Source organism: Phyllobates terribilis, unplaced genomic scaffold, assembly GCF_046119375.1.
Source record: "Phyllobates terribilis strain yellow unplaced genomic scaffold, ASM4611937v1 Scaffold_2__4_contigs__length_985480577, whole genome shotgun sequence".
Lineage (NCBI taxonomy): Eukaryota > Metazoa > Chordata > Amphibia > Anura > Dendrobatidae > Phyllobates > Phyllobates terribilis.
Window position 1 is genome coordinate 539440539 of NW_027362762.1, and position 24319 is coordinate 539464857.

The window sequence follows — 24319 nt, forward strand, 5'->3', positions numbered from 1 at the left end:
ATTGAAGACAAATTAAATGAAGGTAATAATACCAAAGAATTTGTGAGTGCAATCATTTTCAGGAAGAAACTGAGTATTATCTGACAGAATTGCACGGGTGCCAATACTTTTGGCCACCACTGTATCAGGTTTTTATGTTTGGCAGCTGTCCCACATTAAAAGACGCTTTTTTTTGCAAAGCCTAGTTTTTGTAATAATTTTTCCAGATTTCTGCCAACAGTCATGTGAGGGCTTGTTTTTTGCGGGACAAGTTGATGTTTTTATTGGTACCATTTTCATGGCAAATTACATTTTTTGATCACTCTCTATTTCGATTTTTAGGAGGCAGAATAAACAAAAACCAACAATTCAGGAATTGTTTTTTTTTTCTTTTTTAATGCCATTCTGTGTGTGGTAAAATTGATAAGGCAGCTTTATTCTTCGGGTCAGTACATTTACAGCGATACTACATTTATATCTTTTTTTATGTTTTGATGCTTTTACACAATAAAAACTATTTTATAGAAAAAGTATTTTTTTGTATTGCTTTATGCAGAGAGCTATAACTTTTTTATTTTTCAGCTGATGGAGCAGTATGGCAGCTTGTTTTTTGCGGGACAAGATGACGTTTTCAGCGGTTTAATTTTTATTTATATTCGTCTTTTTGATCGCATTTTATTCCATTTTATATTTAGCGGTATGATGATAAAGCATAGTTCTTTGCTCCGTTTTTTATTTCTATTTTTTACCGTGTTCACTAAAGGGGTTAACTAGTGGGACAGTTATATAGGTCAGGTTGTTCCGGACGCAGTGATACCAAATATGTGTACTTTTATTGGTTTGTTGTTTTTTTTTTCCATAATAATATTTATTTATGGGTACGATATATTTTTATTGGATTCTTTTTTCATTTTTTTATTTTTTTTTATATTTTTACAATTTTTTTTTTCACTTTTACACTTTGTTCCACTATGGGATTTTGATTTTTTTTGCAGCAGCATCTCTATGCTATGCAGCCTGTCAGTTCTGCAGACACAAGTTTGATAGATTTTGCACTGCACATGATCTATCTAACTTCCTGATGCCTGGTGACCCGGATGTCGTCATGATCGGGACCCTGTGCACACAGCGCGGGGTCTCTGATTCAAGGTAAAAGGGGAGCTCTTACCTCTGCCTGCCCCGGAAATGCTGTGATCGACTTCGATCGCAGTATTTCGGGGGTTAATGTGCCGAGAACAGTGCGGGACTGCTCCTGGCATATAGTACCGGGTGTCAGCTGTGAGAATCAGCTGATACTCGGTAGGGATCGCCCCACACAGCTTCTGTGCGGGAACGATCACATTGTGCGTAATAGTCCATAAGGCCTAGGGACGTACTATTACTGACAATGTCAGTAAGGGGTTAAAGGACATCGATTTCTCTCCAGGCTAAATGCGCTCCCAATAATCGATAATACAGGTAAATATAGGCAAATATTATTTCCTGTACAATTTTTAATTCACCATACAACGCGTTTAGACATAAAATAGTCTTCATCAGGTATATTTATCTACTAGACTAGTAGTATCTAGTAGATAAATATACCTGATGAAGACTATTTTATGTCGAAACGCGTTGTATGGTGAAATAACAATTGTACAGGAAATAATATTTGTCTATATTTACCTGTATTATCGATTATTGGGAGCGCATTTAGCCTGGAGAGAAATCGATGTCCATTATATTCCTATGACAACTCTGAAGGGGTTCTCAATAGCTACCAGGAACGTGCAGCAGACCAGCAGTGAAGGAAAACTCACTATTGTGATCCTTAAAGGGGTATTCCCATCTCCAAGATCCTATCCCAATATGTAGTAGGTGTAATAATAATAATATTAGCAAATACCTCCAATTAGAAATGTAGTATAGTATTTTTGATTCGCTATCTCTCTTACTCCATTTGCAGGCATTGCAGGACCTTAGGTCATCCGTGAGTACAATATAGCACGTTATAAACCAACTAGCTATTGAAACCCAGGTGGCAAGAATTTTAATTGGTACATTTTTAATTTTATTAATGGCGCTGGAGTCAGCACGTGCGCATACTGTGCTATCCTGCTCCATTTTTTTTAAAGACGTGGTCTGCGAATTCGCATATACTGTGTCTTCAATAAAATGGCGCTGTAGTGTGATATCCACAGGTGCTGACTCCGGCTCCTCACTGTGCAGGCGCCACCCATCCCAGGTTCGGACAGAAGGACGTGTCAAATATATATAAGATGTACTGATAATAAAGGGGGTGTACTCACTTACACTGAGCGATGTATATATAACGTACTGAGAATGCAGGGGTGAGTACTCACTTACGTTCAGCGCTGTATATATAACGTACTGAGAATAGAGGGGGTGTAGTCACTTATGCTGAGCGCTGTATATATAATGTACTGAGAATAAAGAGGAGTGTACTCATTTACGCTGAGCGCTGTATATATAATGTACTGAGAATAAAGAAGAGTGTACTCATTTACGCTGAGCACTGTATATGTAACGTACTGAGAATACAGGGGGGTGTACTCACTTACGCTGAGCACTGTATATATAGTGTATTGAGAATAGAGGAGTGTACTCATTTACGCTGAGCACTGTATATGTAACGTACTGAGAATACAGAGGGGTGTACTCACTTACGCTGAGCACTGTATGTATAACGTACTGAACATACAGGGGGTGTACTCACGCTGAGCGCTGTATGTATAACGTACTGAGAATATAGGGAGTGTACTCACTTACGCTGAGAGCTGTAGATGTAGCGTACTGAGAATATAGGGGGTGTACTCACTTACGCTGAGCGAATACAGGGGGGTGTACTCACTTATGCTGAGCGCTGTATGTATAACATACTGAGAATACAGGGAGTGTACTCACTTACGCTGAGCGCTGTATGTATAACGTACTGAGAATACAGGTGGGTGTACTCACTTACGCTGAGCGCTGTATGTATAATGTACTGAGAATACAGGTGGGTGCACTCATTTACGCTGAGCGCTGTATGTATAACGTACTGAGAATACAGGGTGGTGTACTCACTTACGCTGAGCGCTGTATGTATAATGTACTGAGAATACAGGGGGTTGTACTCACTTACGCTGAGCGCTGTATGTATAACGTATTGAGAATAAAGGGGGTTATTCACTTACGCTGAGCGCTGTATATACAACGTACTGAGAATATAGGGGGGGTGTACTCACGCTGAACGCTGCATATACAGTGTACTGAGAATACAGGGGGGGTGTACTCACTTACGCTGAGCGAATACAGGGGGTGTACTCACTTACCCTGAGCACTGTATATATAACATACTGAGAATACAGGGGGTGTACTCACTTACGCTGAGTGCTGTATGTTTAACGTACTGAGAATACAGGGGGGTGTACTCACACTGAGCTCTGTGTATATAACGTACTGCAAATACAGGGGGGTGTACTCACTTATGCTGAGAGCTATATATATAACATACTGAGAATACAGGGGCTGTACTCACGTTGAATGCTGTATATATAACGTTCTGAGAATACAGGGGGGTGTACTCACTTACGGTGAGTGCTATATATATAACATACTGAGAATACAGGGGGTGTACTCATGCTGAACATATAACGTACTGAGAATACAGGGGGGTGTACTCACGCTGAGCGCTGTATATATAACATACTGAGAATACACGGGGGTGTACTAACTTATGCTGACTGCTGTATATATAATGTACTGATAATACGGGGGTGTACTCACTCACGAATTTTCCTCTCTTTCTTTCTCTCTTGTCCTGAACATATTGTCGTCATGGCACCACACTGAGCATGCTCAGTCTATAGAGGCTTCGGACAGAAGGACACATCCCTGGTTATTACAGACTAGCTATTGAACCCGTTCTACGCCCAGGTGGCGAGCATTTTTATTGGTATATGGTCCCCTATCCTGTTATGTGCTGCCCCCATCCTGTTATGTGCTGTCCCCATCCTGTTATGTGCTGTCCCCATCCTGTGGTGTGCTGTCCCCATCCTGTGGTGTGCTGTCCTCATCCTGCGCCCTTATCCTGTTATGTATTGCCCCCATTCTGGTATTTGTGCTACCCCCATCCTGGTATTTGTGGCCCCCCATCCTGGTATTTGTGCTACCCAATCCTGTTCTGCCATCCTGTTATGTGCTGCCCCCATCCTATCCTGGTATGCATGGTACCCCTCATCCCTATTCTGGTAATCATGGTACCCCTCATCCCTATCCTGGTATGCATGCTACCCCTCATCCCTATCCTGGTATGTAGGGCACCCCTCATCCCCAATGTGGGTATGCATGCCACCCCTTATCCCAATCCTCTTATGCATGGCACCCCATCCCTCATCCTGGTATGCATGGCCCCCTCATCCCCAATCCTGGTATGCATGGCACCCCTCATCCCCAATCCTAGTATGCATGACACCTCATCCCTCATCCTGGTATGCATGGCTCCCTCATCTCCAATCCTGGTATGTATGGCCCCCTCAGCCTTATCCTGGTATGCATGGGCCCCTCATCCCCATCCTGGTATGCATGGCACTCATCATCCCCCAATCCTGGTATGCATGAAACCGCATCCCTCATTCTGGTATGTATGGTACCCCTCATCCCTATCCAGGTATGCATGGCACCCCCTGATCCCAATCCTAGTATGTATGGTACCCCATCCCTATCCTGGTATGTATGGTACCCCTCATCCTGGTATGCATGGCACCCCATCCCTCATCCTGGTATGCAGGGTAACCCTCATCCCTATCCTGGTATGCATGGTACCCCACCCCTCATCATTACCTTGGTATGTATGGTACCCCTCATCCTGGTATGCATGGTACCCTCATCCTTATATTGGTATGTATGATATCCCCTCATCCCTATCCAGGTATGCATGGTACCCCTCGTCCCTATCCTGGTATGCATGGTACCCCAGCCCTCATCTCTATCTTGGTATGTGTGGTACCCCTCATCCTGGTATGCATGGTACCATCATCCTTATATTGGTATGTATGGTATTCCTTCATCCCTATCCTGGTATGTATGTTACCCCCTCATCCCTACCCTGGTATGCATGGTACCCCCTCATCCCTATCCTGGTATGCATGGTACCCCCTCATCCCCAATCCTGGTATCTATGGCACCCCTCATCCCCAATCCTGGTATGCATGGCACCCCTCATCCCCAATCCTGGTATGCATGGCAACCCTCATCCCCAAGCCTGGTATGCATGGCACCCCTGATCCCCAATCCTGGTTAGCATGGCCCCCCTCATCCCCAATCCTGGTATGCATGGCACCCCTCATCCCCAATCATGATATGCATGGCACCCCATCCCTCATCCTGGTATGCATTGTACCCCCTCATCCCTATCCTGGTATGTATGGTACCCCTCATCCCTATCCTGGTATGCATGGTACCCCCTCTTCCCCAATCCTGGTATGTATGGCACCCCTCATTCCCAATGCTGGTATGCATGATACCCCGCATCCCCAATCCTGGTATGCATGGCACCCCTCATCTCCAAGCCTGGTATGCATGGCACCCCTCATCCCCAATCCTGGTATTCATGGCACCCCTCATCCCCAATCATGGTATGCATGGCACCCCATCCCTCATCCTGGAATGTATGGTACCCCTCATCCCCAATCCTGATATGCATGGCACCCCACATCCCCAATCCTGGTATGCATGGCACCCCACATCCCCAATCCTGGTATGTATGGTACCCATCATCCCATCATCCCTATCCTGTTAAGTATGGTACCCCTGATCCCCAATCCTGGTATGTACGGTGTACCACTCATCCCCAATCCTGGTATGCATGGCTCCCCATCCCTAATCCTGGTATATATGTACCCCTTATCCCCAATCCTGGTATGCATGGCACCCCTCATCCCCAATCCTGGTATATATGGTACCCCTCATCCCTATCCTGGTGTGCTTGGCACCCCTCATCCCTATCCTGGTATGCATGGTACCCCATCCCTCATCCTGGTATGCATGGCACCCCCTCATCCTTATCCTCGTATGCATGGTACCTCATCCTGGTATGCATGGTACCCCCTCATCCCTAGCCTGGTTTGCATGGTACCCCTCATCCCTATCACGCTACACACACGCAAAAAAAGAAACACTTATACTCACCTTTCTTCCCTGTGCTCCAGTGCTGTGTCCCGTTCTGCCGCAGGCCAGGGGAGGAGTGTGGTGCAGGAGTACGCGCGTGACCATACCGCACTATCCAGCGCCATTTTGCTGAAGACACACTGCAAAAGTGTCTTCAGTAAAATGGCGCCGGACAGCGCGCTATGCGCATGCGCAGATTCCGACGCCGCACTCCTGCCCTGGTCTCCGGCCAGAACAGAGGTAAGTATGTAAGCATGGCGCCAGACATCGTGGTATTCTTTCAGTGCCTACGCATACCGCGATCTCCGGCGCCATACACTCCTCTTTCCTGTAACTACTCGATGCGTTCTACTGTCTGGAGCCAGACTGTGGAGGTGTGTCGCGCTTGCACAGTCTTTAAAGGCTTCGGACAGAGGGATGCTTGTAGGCTTGTAGCGTTATATTATAGACTAGCTATTGAACCCATTCTATGCCCGGGTGGCGAGCATTTTTATTGGTATATGGTCTCCCATGCTGGTATGTGCTGCCCCCCTCCTGGTATTTCTGCTGCCCCCATACTGTCCCCACCATCCTATCCTGGTATGCATGATACCCCTCATCCCCATCCTGGTATGCATGGCACCCCTCATCCCCAATCCTGGTATGCACGGCACCCCTCATCCCCAATCCTGGTATGCATGGCACCCCTCATTCCCAATCCTGGTATGCATGGCACTTCTCATCCCTATCCTGGCATGCATGGTACCCCTCATCCTGGTATGGATGGTACCCCTCATCCTGGTATGCATGGCACCCCTTATCTCCAATCCTGGTATGCATGGTACCCCTCATCCCCAACCCTAGTATGCATGGCACCCCTCATCCCCAATCCTGGTATGCATGGCACCCCTCATCCCCAATCCCGGTATGCATGGCACCCCTCATCCCCAATCCTGGTATGCATGGCAACCCTCATCCTCAATCCTGGTATGCATGGCACCCCTCATCCCCAATCCTGGTATGCATGGCACCCCTCATTCCAAATCTGGTATACATTGCACCCCTCATCCCCATCCTGGTATGTATGGAACCCAATCCCTCATCCTGGTATGCATGGCACCACTCATCCCCCAATCTTGGTATGCATGGCAACCCATTCCTCATCCTGGTATGCATGGTACCCCTCATCCCTATTCTGGTATGTATGGCACCCCTCATCTCCCAATCCTGGTAAGTATGGCACCCCCCACCCCAAATCCTGGTATGCATGGCACCCCTCATCCCCAATCCTGGTATGCATGGTAGCCCGCATTCCTATCCTGGTATGCATGGTACCCCGCATTTATATCTGGTATGTATGGTACCCCTCATCCTGGTATGCATAGCACCCCATTCCTCATCCTGGTATGTATGGCACCCCTCATCCCCCAATCCTGGTTTGTATGGTACCCCTCATCCCCAATCCTGATATGTATGGTACCCCTCATCCCCCAATCTTGGTATGCTTGGTACCCCTCATCCCCTAATCCTGGTATGTGTGGCCCCCTCACTCCCAATCCTGGTATGTATGGCCCCTTCACCCCCCAATCCTGGTATGTATGGCACCCCTCATCCCTTTCACGCTGAACACATACTGTACAAAAAAATAAACACTTACACTCACCTTTCTTCCCTGTGCTCCAGCGCTGCGGTGTCCTGTTCTGCCGGAGGCAGGGGGAGGAGTGCGGCGGTGGAGTACGCACGTGCCCATACCGCGCTGTCCGGCGCCATTTTGCTGAAGACACACTGCAAATATGGCTTCAGTAAAATGGCGCCGGATAGCGCTATGCGCATGTGCCGATCAATTCCGACGTCTCACTCCTGCCCCGGTCTCCGGCGAAGAGAGGCGCCGCGGCAATGCTCTTCCCGGTCAGGTAAGTATGGCGCTGGAGATCGCGGTATGCGTTCAGTGTCTACGCATACCGCGATCTCTGGCGCCATACACTGTGTGTCACGCTTGCGCAGTCTATAAATGCTTCAGACAGAGACACGCATCTCCCGTTATATTATAGATGACCTATATTTTAATGATGAACTGGCAGTGTAGCAGCAAACATTTTGATTTTTCTGTACCACCCATACTCTTTTATTGGATTAATCCTGAAGGTAGGGATGCGCGTTATTATAAACTGCATAACAAAACAAATAATAAACATAAAAATGCATGACTAAATCTAGAAAATTTGCATGAATTTTAGATGTGCAAACAATTCGAATTTCAGTTTAAAAACCTGCTCTTAAATACGTAGAAATCACTCTATTCACTGAGATTTAGAAAATGAGAATCTAGTAGAGTTGAGCAAAAAGATTTGCTGAAGTGCGAACTTCCATGGTCAGCACTTGAATGTGACTACTGGATCCAGGTCATCACATGAGCCCTCGGAATCACAAGAGACAACCTGGATGCACGCTATCGAGTGCTGGTTATGCAAATTTTCACTGCTCAGTTCTAGATGCCACGGAGTACCAATGTGGATGCCAGACCAGAGTCCAGAAAATCTTTCTGTTCAACGCTAGAACCCTGTAATGAAAATGCAGGTTTGGGAATTAGTCATTAAAGTTAAGTTATTTAGATTACATAATAAATTAGTTCCTGTACCTGTTTGCTAAGAAGAGAGCTGAATATTTTCAAATTGATGCTTAACTCCTCTCTGACATTGTGCATAATAATACGTCAAAAAAGTTGTAAAAATATTTAAAAATAAATAAATATATATATATTAGTACCCATCAATAAATATTATTATAAAAAAAAACAATAAAAGTACACATATTTGATATCGCTGCGTCCAGAACGACCTGACATATAAAACTGTCCCACTAGTTAACACTGTAAAAAATAAATAAAAAAAGAAGCAAGAAACGGTGCTTTATCATCATACCGCCAAACAAAAAGTAGAATAAAATGCAATTAAAAAGACGAATGTAAATAAAAATGGTACCACTGGAATCTTTATCTTGTCCCGCAAAAAAAACAAGCCACCATACAGCTCCATCAGCCTATAAATAAAAAAGTTGGAGCTCTCAGAATAAAGCAATGCAAAAAAAAATGTTTTTTCTATAAAATAGTTTTTATTGTGTAAAAGCACCACAACATAAAAAAACTATATAAATGTGGTACCGCTGTAAACGTACTGACCCGAAGAATAAAGCTGCCTTATCAATTTTACCACGAGGAACGGCATAAAAAAAACCAAAATCCTGAATTGTTGGTTTTTGTTTATTCTGCCTCCCAAAAATCAGAATAGAAAGCGATCAAAAAATGTCACGTGCCTGAAAATGGTACTAATAAAAACGTCAACTTGTCCCACAAAAAACAAGCCCTTACATGACTCTGTTGGTTGAAATATGGAAAAATTATAGGGCTCAAATTATGGTGATGCAAAAACTAGTCTTTACAAAAAATGTTTTTAGTGTGTGACAGCTGCCAACCCTAAAAACCCGATATAAATCTGGTATCGCTGTAATCGCACCGACCCGAAGAATAAAGTAATCTAATCACTTATACCGCATGAGGAACGGTGTAAAAAATAAATAAAACCAATTCTTCAACTGCTGCTGATTTGTCAATTCTGTCTCTCAAAGATCGCAGTAAGGCTCTGCTCACATTTATCCTGCGCTCTGCGCTGAGCACTTACACCGGGGCTTCCGTGTAAATCTCTGAAATATGTGATTCAGACGGAACCCCCGATGGAAGATTCCCTGTAAGGAGGCAGATGGAGGCACCGTGGACGCGTCTGACCTGTGATCCCACGATGTCAGTGCTTTTATTAGGCATGCATAAAAGTGCCGTCGGCCACAGTTTTGTGAACCTCTGAAAAAAGACACTGCTAAACAGAGGCCAGACGGAGTCCAGAGTAAGGTCGATTTCACACATCCTGATATTACCCGAAAAACCAGTACCAGAGATATCTGTGTCCATGTTCACTTGTGTGGAATACATGTGGCAACTGTGTGCCGCATCAGGAGCACAAGTACTGGCGCCTGGGAACCAGCGATACAGTTAGCGCTGTTTCCTAGCGCTTGGTGATGAACGCTGCCCTTATTGTTCCCTGCAGGCGCTGCGATCAAGGGACAATGTTGAGAACAGTATTCTGCTCCTGCTGTGTCCTGGTGTAAAAGTAAGAATAAAATTAAAAAAAATCGCTAACTGTACACTGATTCCCAGGCGCCGGTACGTGTGTCATCCATGAGCCATCAGTGAGGAACGTTTTGTGGCCCATAAAGCGCGAAAAAAATGGACATGTCAATGTGTTTCGTCCACGAACACAAGGTCCGTGGAAACACACAGACATGTGAATGGGTCTGCGTGTGTATGTGTCTCCGGTACGTGTGGAAACTGCCACCACACGTACCGGACAAACTGACGTGTGAAAGAGGCCTAAATCTGCAGCCTCATTATAGTGAATGGATCCCTCGGGGGTTCATCTGAATTACGTAGGAGCTGTGTATATGGAGTCTGCATACTATTCTAGGAAAACCTGCGTTCCAGGAGACAGATAGCGCTCCGTCCCTCCCGAGTCTCACTGTGTGGCTAAGCAGTACTGCACAGCCACATATGGGATATTTCTACATTCAGCAAAAATTGTGTGTCATATTTTGATGCCATTTTTACCCATTACCCAGTGTGAAAATGTAAAATCTGGGCTAAAACAAAGCTTTGGTGGTAAAAATGTAATTATTCTTTCTTCACCGTCCAATGGTGTAAAAATTCTGTGAAGCACATGTGTTGTCAACATGCTCACTGCACCCCTAGATGAATTAATTGAGAGGTGTAGTTTGTAAAATGGGGTCTCTTATGAAGGGGGGGGGGTTCTGCTTTTCTGGCACCTTAGGAGCTCTGCCAATGTGACATAGCACCGTCAAACCAGCCCAGCAAAATATATGAACTCCGATATGGCACTTCTTCCCTTCTGACTTTGCACTGTGCCTCAAAAGTAGTTTTTCGACCACATATGGAGTATTTGCATGCTCAAGAGAAAGTGCACAACAACTTTTGGGTTCAAATTTCTCCTGTTACCCTTGTGAAAATAAAACAATTGGGGCCAAAAGATCATTTTTGTGGAAAAAAGTGATTTTTTTTTATTTTCACGGCTCTTTGTTATAAACTTTTGTGAAACACTTGGGGGTTTAAAGTGCTCACCACACATCTAGATAAGTTCCTTAAGGGGTCTAGTTTCCAAAATGGTGGCACTTATGGGAGCTTCACTGTTTAGGCACATCAGGGGCTCCCCAAATGCGACATGGCGTCCGGTAATTATTCAAGCAAATGTTACATTCAAAAAGTCAAATGGCGCTCCTTCCCTTCCGAACCCTGCCGGGTGTCCAAACACTGGTTTTACCCCACATATGGGGTATCGGCGTGCTCAGGAGGAATTGCACAACAAATTTTGGGGTCCATTTTTTCCTGTTACCCTTGTGAAAATAAAAAAAAATTGGGTCTAAGTTTTTGTGAAAAAAAGTTCAATGTTCATTGATTTCTTCCACATTCCAAAAATTCATGCGAAACACCTGAAGAGTTAATAAACTTCTTGAATGTGGTATTGAGCACCTTGAGGAGTGCAGTTTTTAGAATGGTGTCACTTTTGGGCATTTTCTGCCATAAAGGCCCTTCAAAGTCACTTCAAATGTGATGCGGTCCCTAAAAAAATGGTGTGGTAAATTTTGTTGGAAAAATTAGAAATCGTTGGTCAACTTTTAACCCTAATAACTTCCTAAAGCTGTGTGCCCACAATGCATTTTTTAAGTGTTTCCGCAGCGGCAATTCCGCTGCAGAAACGCTTAAAAAACGCTTGGTAGTAGGTCTGCCATGTTCCCCAATGATAATCCGCATGTGCTGTGCATATGCTGCGGAAATTTCTGCTGCGGATTATCATTGTGAAAAAATCCGCAGCACTACCTTTAATTTTGCATAAACGTGGTGTTTTTGCCGCCATTGACTTGCATTGGAACGCATGGAATCTGCATCACTGCAGCTGTACATGCGGAATCCATGCGTTTAATGTGAGGATGGTACCCGGGTCTGGAGAAGAGGAGACTCTCCTCCGGACCTGGGTACCATAGAACCTGTAACAAAAAGAATAAAATAAAAAATAAATATATACTTACCATCTGATGGCCCCCGGTATCCTTGTCTCTGCTTGCCGGCAACTCGCGGTAAACTAAAGGACCTGCACTGATGTCATTTAGTCATGTGATGGGTCACGCGACGCTGACGTCGGCAGGTCCTTAAATCTACCGCGATCTGCCGGCAAGCCGAGACGCATCGGATAAACACTCCGGGGGCCATCAGAAGGTAAGTATAGATTTATTTTTTATTTTTTACAATTCTTTCGGTCACACTATATAAATCCATGCCGGTTGCATGGATTTATATAGTATGACCAAGTTGTCAAGCACTTTCCAAGTGATGCTAAAATCGCTTGGAAAGCGCTTGTCAACCCGCATGCAGAAATGCATGTGAAGAACGCTTCACATCCGCTTGTCCCTGGCAGGAAAAAGTACACATATTTGGTATTGTCGCGTCCGGAACGAGCTAACCTATAAAACTGTCCCACTAGTTAACCCCTTTAGTGAACACAGTAAAAAAAAAAAAAAAAAAAGCGAAGCAAAAAATAATGCTTTATCATACCGCCAAACAAAAATGGAATAACACGCAATCAAAAAGACGAATATAAATAGAAATGGTACCATTGAAAACGTCATCTTGTCCCGCAAAAAACAAGCTGCAACACAGCTCCATCATCCAAAAAATAAAAAAGTTATAGCTCTAAGAATAAAGTGATACAAAAAAATAATTTTTCGAGAAAATAGTTTTTATTGTGTAAAAGCGCCAAACCATAAAAAAACTATATAAATGCGGTACCGGTGTAAACGTACTGACCTGAAGAATAAAGCTGCTTTATAAATTTTACCACACACGGAACGGCATAAAAAAAAAAAAAAAAAACAATTCCTGAATTGCTGGTTTTTGTCTATTCTGCCTCCCAAAAATCGGAATAGAAAGCGATCAAAAAATATCACATGCCCGAATATGGTACCAATAAAAACGTCAACTTGTTCCGCAAAAAACAAGCCGTCACATGACTCTGTCGGCCAAAATATGGAAAAATGATAGCTCTCAAAATATGGCGATGCAAAAACTAGTCTTTGCAGAAAAAACATTTTTTAGTGTGTGACAGCTGTCAGTCATAAAAACCCGATATGAATCTGGTATTGCTGTAATCGCACCGACCCGAAGAATAAAGTGGTCTAATCACTTATACCACACGAGGAACGGTGTAAAAAAATAAACTCTAGGGTTAGGGTTGTACTAGGGTTAGGGTTGGGGTTAGGGTTGTGCTAGGGTTAGGGTTGTCTTAGGGTTGGGCTAGGGTTAGGGTTGGGGTAGGGTTAGGCTAGGGGTAGGGTTGGGGTTGTATTAGGATTGGGGTTAAAGTTGGGATTTTTTCAAAAGTAAAGAAAAAAAAATTATGACAATATGGCAACCAGTGTTGAGCGAAAGTGCTCGCTACTTGAGTTTGCATCGGGTGCTCAGGTATGCACTGAGTATCGCGGGTGTTCGAGTGACATGCTCATAAAGTCACAGTGGTCAGAATTGTAAAAATTGGCCTGGTCATTAACGTGCAAACCACCCTGGGGGGTAAAGGGGTTATCCAGGTTTGACACAAAAGTCTGTAGTCACTATGTGAATCCCAACAGGATGCCCAGTGCATGCTGTCAGGATTCTCTGGTGCCAGTGGTGAGTAACATGATTCCAGCCACATTCATGTGCGGTCTCACTCAATTCACTTGTATTCTAGTCAGAATGTGACTGGGAATATGCATATTGAATACTTACGGTCACATAACTGCCCTCTCCTGCCACCAAAGAATCCTGACACCACGCGATGTGATGATCACAAGACTACAGTCACATAGACTGACTGCAGACTTTTGTGCCAAACCTGGACAACCCCTTTAACCATGCAGACTTAAGCTTAATTACATTTCGTATAAAATAACAATTCTGAAGTATATTTTCACTTGTTTTTTTCTTCTGAAAACTGTTTGATACTTGATTACTGTGAGTTACCATAGGAATATATTACTACACAGTATGACAATAGCACCACTGATTGAACAGAGTGTGCTGGGTCAAACCCTCAACAGATGTGTAGGAGGAATAGCAGAAAAACTGCACAATGCATAGTCCTAAGATGAGGTCTTCCAAAATTGATTTTTTAGAAATACCACAAGTATTTTATAAAATATGTCAAGAGTGTTTATTGGAGTTCTTCTTTAAAACCTATATGCTGGTGTAACTGATCCAGTCATGGCAGAGTGTTGGTACCCTTGAAATTGTTCCAGAAAAGGAAGTGTTTCTCCTGGAAAATTATTGCAATTACACGTTTTGCTATACACATGCTTATTTCCTTTGTGTGTATTGGAACAACACAAAAAAACAGAGAAAAAAAGGCAAATTGGACATAATCTCACACACAACCCCAAAAATGGGCTGGACAAAATTGTTGGCACATTTCCAAAATTGTGGGTAAACAACTTTGTTTCAAGCATGTGATGCTAATTCAAACTTACCTTTGTCAAGTAACAGCTGTGGGCAATATGAAAATCACACCTGAAACCAGATAAAAAGGGGAGAAGTTGACTCAATCTTTGCATTGTGTGTCTGTGTGTGCCACACTGAGTATGGAGAACATAAAGAGAAGAGAACTGTCTGAAGATTTGAGAACCAAAATTGTAGAAAACTATCAACAATCTCAAGATTACAAGTCCATCTCCAGAGATCTTGATGTTCCTTTGACCATGGCGTGCAACATAATCAAGAAGTTTACAACCCATGGCACTGTAGCTAATCTCCCAGGATGTGTACGGCAGAGAAAAATTGATGAAAGGTTGCAACGCAGGATAGTCTGAATGGTGGATAAGCAGCCCCAATTAAGTTCCAAAGTAATTCAAGCTGTCCTGCAGGCTCAGGGTGCATTAGTGTCAGCGACAACTATCTGTCAACATTGGAATGAAATGAAACCCTCTGGCAGAAGACCCAGAAGGACCTCACTGCTGACACAGAGACATAAAAAAATCTAGACTGCAGTTTGCCAAAATGTATGTAAGAGAAAATCTTTCTGGGAAAGCATCTTGTGGACAGATTGGACCAAGATACAGCTTTTTGGTAAAGCACATCTTTTTCCTGCTTACCGAAAACGGAATTAGGCCTATAAAGAAAAGAACACAGTACCGACAGTCAAATATGGTGAAGGTTCAAAGATGTTTTGGGGTTATTTTGCTGCCTCTGGCAATTGGTGCCTTGACTGTGTGCAAGGCATCATGAAAAGATTTTGGGTCACAATGTAGTGCCCAGTGTCAGAAAGCAGGGTTAGCGTGTTACGTCATGGGTTTTTCAGCTCTACAATGACCCCAAACATACTTCAAGAAGTACCCAGAAATGAATGGAAACAAAGCGCTGGAGAGTTCTGAAGTGGCCAGCAATAAGTCTAAATCCCATTGAACACCTGTGGAGAGATCTTAAAATTGCTGTTGGGAAAAGGCATCCTTCAGATATGAGAGATCTGGAGCAGTTTGCAAAATAAGAGTGGTCCAAAATTCCAGTTGAGAGGTATAAGAAGCTTGTTGATTGTTATAGGAAGCGATTGATTGCAGTTATTTATTCCAAAGGGTGTGCAACCGAATATTAAGTTGAGGGTGCCAACAATTTTGTCTAGCACATTTTGGGGGTTTTGTGTCAAATGATTTCCAATTTGCCATTTCTCTGTTTTTTGTGTTTTTCCAATACACACAAAGTAAATAAACATGTGTATAACAAAACATGTGTAATTGCTATAATTTTCTGGCAGAAATACTTCATTTTCTGGAACAATTTCAAGGGTGCCAACACTTTCTGCCATGACAGTATGCAGCAAATCATGACATCATAAATTATTTTGCTCACTCTATACAGCACCTGAATTTAATTATTGTAAGAGTTTGATTCTGCAATACAACATCTTGAAGTGATAAAATTGGATACAGAGAACGGAATTTAATATGTAAACATTTAGCTCACTAGTCCTTATCTCGCTTTAATGCTAAGTGACTAACAGTATAAACGTATCTAGCGGATTATAGACATTCAATCATTGTTTGCAGTGTTCTAGCCACAATCCAATGCCTTGTGCCTATTAAAGTATAACTTAGGTATGCCCAAATATTTTATATGCAAAGGTAACAAGTACATAAATATGTATTAAAATGTACAGATATTCCAATGCATTACTGTTAAATGGTAGTTAAGTAAAAAGTTCCTTACAAAAAAGTAAGTAAAATTAATAATAAAGTCACCAAACTAAAAAAAAGAATTTAAGAAAATATTTTTTTATTAAATGTAAGTAACAAAACATAATTAGATATTAGTTATTCCTGTACCTTTGCAAAATCAGTATTACAAGGGTAAAGTGTTTTTTTTATGGTGAAAAAAACTAGCAGAATTTGTGTTTCCCTAGAGAAAAAAATGAGTGTGGATTTAGTCTGCATCATTTGATAGAAAACAAGGTAACTGTAGCATAAATTTTCACTAGTGATCACTAGTGGAAGGTTTGAAATAGAGACCAAAAAAGATTAAAAGGGGTTGTCCAGGGAAAACAAATTATCACCTATTCAAAGGATCAGTGGTCAGTTGGGGTCGGTAAATGATGGCACCCGCCCTGATTGGCAAAATGGGTAAATATATACGGTATATACAGGGTGGGCCAGGGTGGGTGCTCTTTATGCACTGAAGATGGCACGTTCCCTGAGCTTTTCCAACAAGATGGTGCACCACCACATTATGGGTGTCAGGTCCGAGCATTCCTACATGAACAGTTTAATGGAAAGTGGATTGGTCGTCGTGAGCCAGTTGAATAGCCAGCCACCAAGGTTTCCCGATCTGACCCCCTTAGACTTCTATCTTTGGGGTCATCTGAAGTCAATTATCTATGCTGTGAAGATACGAGATGTACAGCATCTGAAACAACGGATACTGGAAGCCTGTGCTAGCATTTCTTCTGCGGTGTTACTATCAGTGTGTCAAGAGTGTGAGAAGAAGGTTGCATTGACAATACAACACAATGGGCAGCACTTTGAACACATTTTATAAGTGGCCATAAACTTGTAAAAAACTCATGAAAGAATAAAGTTACGTTAAAACCAAGCACACCATTGTTTTTCTTATGAAATTCTCAAGAAGTTTGATGTGTCACATGACCCTCTTCCCATTGAAAAAAATAAAATTGGATCCAAAATGGCCGACTTCAAAATGGCCGCCATGGTCACCACCCATCTGGAAAAGTTTTCCCCCTCCCATATACTAATGTGCCACAAACAGGAAGTTGATATCACCAACCATTCCCATTTAATTTAGGTGTATCCATATGAATGGCCCACCCTGTATAATGGACCGGCAGTGCGCATGTTTGACCTTTGCTTCCTTCATTTCCTAATGGGGTGGAGTGACAGCTGGATGTTTAAAATGCCTCTCCATTTTGTAACTGGGATGAAAGTGCACCGAGGGGAATACAAATTCCCCGAGAGGTGCGGGTCCAGGGTTGTGATTTGCAGATAGGTGATAACTTGTTTTCACTTAAAAAAAGTGGATCCAAAAAGTTTCCTGTACCTGAGGAGGGTGATTACTATCTGATTTTGTTGTTATAAAATACAGAAAACGTTTTGGATCTACTTTCAAGTGGAAAACTTCTGTAAAGGGAAGCTGTCACCTGATTGATTCATGCTGCCCATGGTTTTGGCAGCATGAATCAGAGACTAGCTGCACAACTGCAGCCAGATAGTGATGTGAAAGAGTGTTTGCCCCCTTCCTGATTTCTTATTCTTTTGCATGTTTGTCACACTTAAATGTTTCAGATCACAAAACAAAGTTTAAATATTAGACAAAGATAACACAAGTAAACACAAAATGTAGTTTTTAAATGAAAGTTTTTATTATTAAGGGAAAAAGAAATCCAAACCTACAGGGCCCTGTGTGAAAAAGTGATTGCCACCTAAACCTAATAACTGGTTGGGTCACCCTTAGCAGCAACAACTGCAATCAAGCGTTTGCAATAACTGGCAGTGAGTCTTTTACAATATTCTGGAGGAATTTTGGCCCACTCATCTTTACAAAATTGTTATAATTCAGCCAAATTAGAGGGTTTCCAAGCATGAACCACCTTTTTAAGGTCATGCCACAGCATCTCAATCAGATTAAAGTTAGAACTTTGACTAGGTCACTCCAAAAGTCTTAATTTTGTTTTTCTTAAAGCGCACCTGTCAGCAGGATTGTGTTCAGTAAACTACATACACTGTCAGGTTGGCGACATTGTTCTTGTGTAATCTTTACTTTCAGTTTGGAGATAATGATATGCTCGTGCTTCGGGGTGGCCTGTGGGGGGCGCTCTATCTGGTGCTCTACTTACATATTCATCTGTATGCTCTTATGACTGAACGATCAGTGACCTACCTCCTATTTTACATAATGCATCTAGTAGTGCAGTGCTAGAAAAAATAGGAGGCAGGTCAGTGAAGGCACAGTGAGCTGTCATAAGAGCATACAGATGAATATGTAAGCAGAGCACCAGATGGGCAGCCTGTGGGGTAGCATTTTGTGCTTACTTGTGTTAGCTTTGTTTAATATTTACATTTTGTTTTGTGATCTTAAACATTTAAGTGTGATAAACATGCAAAAGAATAAGAAATCAGGAAGGGGGCAAACACTTTTTCACATCACTCAATATTTTTCCATGAAGCGCTCTGGTGTTTAAGCGAAAAAAACATAATTTATAGATCTGGGAACCATAAAGATAGATGAGAGTAATCCGGCTACACCCTCAGCTGACTTCTTCCAGGGCTGCTAAAAGTGATTCCCATAGCTAGAGACCTGTCAATCACCTGGGAAAAGTCAGCCTGGGGCAGAGAGAGGAGCCGGACTAGTCAGCCCCCTTGGCTTTTTACCTATTTTATTACATTACAACTGGTGTTTAAATATTTTGTAATCTGATTTGTGTGTGTTGCATCAGCACTAAATGGTCTAACTTGGTGAAGTGAGAAAAATATAGGCATACATTTAGTTTATGGGAACAAATAACTAAAAATTGGAATGTGCATATGTATTCACCCCTTTTGCTGTGTAGGCGCTAAAAATTTCTGGTGTAAGAAATTACCTTCATAAGTCACATACTTGGTGAAAGGAAGTCCACCTGTGCACAATCTAAGTGTCACATGGTCTTTCAGTATATAAACACTTTTTCTGAAAGGCCACAGAGGCTGCAACACCATTAAGCACCAGGAGGCACCACTAACCAAACAACACCATGAAGACCAAGGAGATCTCCAAACAAGTAAAGGACAAAGTTGTTGAGAAGTACAAGTCAGGGTTGGGTTATAAAAAAAATCCCAATCTCTGATGATCTCCCAGAGCACCATCAAATCCATTATCAAATGGAAAGAACATGGTACGACAACAAATCTGCCAAGAGAGGGCCACCCGCTAAACTCCCCGCCTGGGCAAGGAGGGCAATAATCATTAAGGCAGCACAGAGACCAAGGTAACCCTGAAGGAGCTGTAGAGTTCCCAAACAGAAACTGGAGTATCTGTCCATACGACCACAATAAGCCATACCCTCTATAGGAGGTGGGCTTTATGGAAGAGTGGGCTGAAAAAAAGCCTTTACTTACACACAAAAACTGTAAGGTTCATTTTGAGTTTGCCAAAAGACATGTGGGAGACTCCCTAAATGTATGGAGGAAGGTGCTGTGGTCAGATGAGACCAAAATTTAATAACTTTTTGGCCACCAAGGAAAATGCTATGTCTTGCGCCAAACCAACAAGGCTCATCACCCCAAGAATACCATCCCCACAGTGAAACATGGTGGTGGCAGCATCATGCTGTGGGAATGTTTTTCGGCAGCAAGGACAGGGAAAGTGGTAGGAGTTGAGGGGAAGATGGATGGTGCGAAATACAGGGATATTCTTGAGCAAAACCTGTTTCACTCTCAGTGATTTGAGACGGAGACAGAGGTTCACTTTCCAACAAGACAATGACCCTAATCATACTGCTAAAGCAACACTCAAGTGGTTTCAGGGGAAACATGTATATGTTTTGGAGTGGCCTAGTCAAAGCACAGACCTTAATCCAATTGAGAATCTGTGGTCAGACTTGAAGATTGCTGTTCACCAGAGGAAACCATCTAACTTGAAAGAGCTGGCACAGATTTGCTTGAGGAATGGGCAAAAATCCCAGTGGCAAGTTTTGGAAAGCTCATAGAAACTTATCCAAAGCGACTTGCAGTTCTAATTGCTGCAAAAGGAGGCTCCACAAAGTACTGCCTTTAGGGGGGATGAACAATTATGCACACTGAAGTTTTAAGTTATTTGTTGTTTGCTTCACAATAAAAAGAAAACCAAATGTTCACAGTTGTAGGCATGTTCTTTACATGAATTGATGCCAACCCTCAAAAAAACCCAGTAAAATTCCAGGTTGTGAGGTAGCAAAACACAAAAAATTCCAAGGGGATGAGGAAAGGGGGGAAACTTTCGCAAGCTACTGTATATCAGCATATTTTCTCTGAAAACATGCAGCATTTTAGAGAAAAATATATGTGGCTGCAATCCTGCAGCTAGTCTCTGATTCATTCAGCCCAGAGTTTGAGCGGCATAAATTAGGTAATAAGTTCCCTTTAACATTGAAGTCAATAAAGTACCAAATCAAACTGTAATAGCATAATGCCATGCTTGATGTAGCCATAGAATTCCATTATTCTCATTGTCGGTATCTGGAATGAGGAAGGTGACCTACATTTATTTATTTTGCTGATTATAGAACACATGTGTAGCACCCTGAGGATTCGGCTGCTACAGGGGTATTGCACCTCAACCCAGAGGTGTGGTATTCCACTCCCGGGTAAGGATGGAGTATGGAACTGAGCTCAGTAGGCTGCATGCACTACATACATCCCATTTCCGGGGGACAGAACAACGGTACTCCCACCAGTATATGTGCAGGTACGACAGCGTCTGTCCCTGGCTGGAGTGGGAGGGGGGTGGAACATCCCAGTAGTGTAGGGGCAGATAGGGGGAGTAGTCTGGGTAAATGTAGGAGCTCATTGGGTGCTGGTCACCTGAGCTCACACATAGAGGGAGTATATAAGGTGGGCACCATCTTAGGACAGAGTCAGTCAGTCAGTCAGTCAGTCTGTCAGAGAGCCTGAGGAGAAGGAAGAGAGACCCAGAGGCGCAGGACGAGAGGGGACCCCAAGAGCCTGTATGAGAGCTGATAAGGGTGAAGGGTCGGCAAAAGGGTACCGGATCCTAAGCTGGCAGAGGCTAAAGCACACCTTAGCCAGGAACCGGAGGTCGTGGGCAGGATCTGCCACGACCCTCACCAAATCCACCAGGAAGGCACACCACGAGTAGGGCCAGGGAAGCCAGAGAAGGTTCAACCACTAAGAGGCCCGAGGGAGCTGGACAGAGGTGGATCCCTGGTGGGAACGGCCAGAAGAAGGGAGAGTCAGAAAGGAGCTCAGGACCATACTCAGGAATTGCCCGGGAGTTGGCCGAGTCCAGGACCTGGTGGACGCAGCACGGCTTGGGTGGTCACTGCTGTACAGAGTGACCCGAGCAACACCAGTGAGTAAAAACCCTGAACTGCATTTCATGCCTCTGAGTCTCCTTGCTGCACCTTCACAACCACCATCCTCCACGTCTGACCCCCTGAGGCTATACCCCTCCCGTTGGGGGTTATACTACCACAGCTGCACACACACCACCAGCCTCAGCGGACCATCCTGCAGCGGCGGCCTTTTGACCGCAAATCAACGGGTGGCGTAGTCGACACTAGAACATCTGTAAGGACTGCCGCACACTGAGTTTGACACCCTGGGCACGGACCGGGTCACAGCCACTCGGAGACTACAACCCCCATCTGATCCGGCTCCGGGTATCCCTAACAACATGGCCCAGGGGGCGCGTCACATGTTCCTTAGCGCTATACTGAGAGTGTCGTAATTGATATGAGCAGGTCTCTATTTTATAAGATTCCCAGTCAATCATGGTGAGTAAGCCTCAGACTGAACACTATTAGTTGGCATATCCTCGCTATATTTCTATTTGCAAAAATTACATTTACATTGCACCTGTTTAGTTAGTTGTCCACTATAGAACAACCCCTTTTCAATCTGAATGTTTGGCGCCAATAAATTAAAAACACTTATACTCCCCTCCCGTGCCAGCGCCGTTCCAGCGGTGTCGGCACTTGCGTTCCCAGGGCTCACGTGCAGTTATGACATGTGAGTCCTATGCCCAATCAGTGCTGGTGTCACTGTTTCCACCTTCAGACAAATCGAACATCAATAGTAAGTCAAAAAGCAGCCACAGGTTTGGCTTCTTGTTGATGTTCAATACTTCCAAAGGAGGGGCCAGTGACGCCAGAACTGATTTGGTGCAGGGCTCACATGACGTACCAACCTCACGTGAGCCCCGGGAAAACAAGTTCCAACATGGTACGGCACCCATCTTTCCATATGTGTGACCTATCTTGCCATTCCTATCATCTGCACTAACCTAGTATGTGTGTAAGCTGACCACAGCACGACCACCTGTTCAACACTTTCTTTTCTTTATGACCAGCTTTACTTTTCCTGCATTATATCCTGCTCTGGCCCAATTTGTAATTATCTGATAAACCTGGGTCAGCGGCCTCTTCATTCCCCGTAACAGCTGAATGCATTTGCTAGCATATATATTGTGAAGCCTAAGTCTGGTTGACGTAGTCTGGCCAGTGTGAATTCACCAAGTGTGATGAATTAAGTGTGGCATTGAATTAATCCTGAATTGAACCGAAGGAAACAGGATACCCAGGCAAAGTAAATGATGTTCCTGTTTGTCTTCACTCTCTCCTGTATAGTCCTTCACTTTCTACTAACCCCCCTAATCCCTACACCTAGTATGGTACTCTTCATTTCTCCCTCCATCCTCCTCACTCATCTCACCTCCTCCTCAGAACTATTCCTCAACATTCAATCCTGCATCTCTAAGCACAGACAGCCACCTCATGCCTTCTCTTGCTCCCACCTGCTAACACTTTCCCTGCTCCTTCTGACTGCCAGCGATATCTCTCCAAATCCTGGTCCTCCTCACCACATCCCCACAGTCACTTTCAACTTCTATCCACGATCTGTTACAAACTCTCGCAACCCTTCGCACCTTATTCCCATCAGCCCAGCCCCCGCCTCCTCAGCCCCACTAACAGGAGCTCTACGGAACGCTCGCTCCGTGTGCAACAAACTTTCCTACATCCATGATCTTTTTATTACTAACAAACTCTCCTTTCCCGGCATCACCGAAACCTGGCTCACCCTCTCTGACACGGCCTCCCCAGCTGCACTTTCGTATGGTGCATTCCATCTTTCTCACACCCCTCGCTCCAATGGCAAGCATGGTGGAGGAGTAGGTTTTCTCCTGTCAGGCAACTGCTCCTTCACCCATATCCCACTGCCACCCTCCATTATTCTCCCCTCCTTTGAAGTACACTGTGTGCGCATCTACTCCCCCTCCAACTGGCCGTCGTTTAGTGCCCCCCAGGACTAGCCACCTTCTTTGACCACTTCACCACCTGGCTCCTTCATTTCCTTTCCGCTGACATCCCCACTATCATCATGAGTGACTTCAACATCCCCATTGACACTTCCCACTCATCTGTCTTGAAGCTTCTATTTCTCACTTCCTATCACGCCTATCTGCTTAATTTCCATATTCCTCCCCTCCCCTGCACGTCACAGGGCCCTGTGATGTGCACTCTTCTCGTTCACATCCCGCGCAAGCGCAAAGCGCAGCTATTGTCAGGCGTGCTTTTTTTGCTCCCGGACCATTTTTCCCTGCAGTGGTCTAGTGCGCAGGCATGGTCTAGTGCGCAGGATGCCGGTCTGGGAAGCATGTTCTTTTTTATTTTATATGGGGAACTATAGCAGTTAAGAAGGGGTTGTCCAGTAGACAACAATCCACTTAAGTATTTTTCTAACAAGCTGTACCCCTCCTAGTAACATTTGTGTCTGTTATTGAACAATGTCAGTACTGGAAGTTCTTCATATCTTCCCACATATAAGTCCTAATCTAATAATACCAACTATATCATAAAGTACAGTCATCTGA

At 43.8% G+C, this 24319-nt stretch overlaps 1 protein-coding gene across 3 annotated transcripts in view; it reads right to left on the minus strand.

Moving 5' to 3' along the window:
• LOC141220313 (lysophospholipid acyltransferase 2-like) overlaps positions 1-24319 on the minus strand; it is a 206523-nt gene that overhangs the window by 110609 nt on the left and 71595 nt on the right. The window contains exon 2 of one of the 3 annotated variants that reach the window (XM_073666272.1): positions 14725-14764. The exons of the other annotated variants lie outside the window; for them this stretch is intronic. The gene's annotated coding sequence lies outside the window, so the exon portion shown is untranslated. The remainder of the gene's footprint in view (positions 1-14724; positions 14765-24319) is intronic. 3 annotated transcript variants of the gene reach the window in all.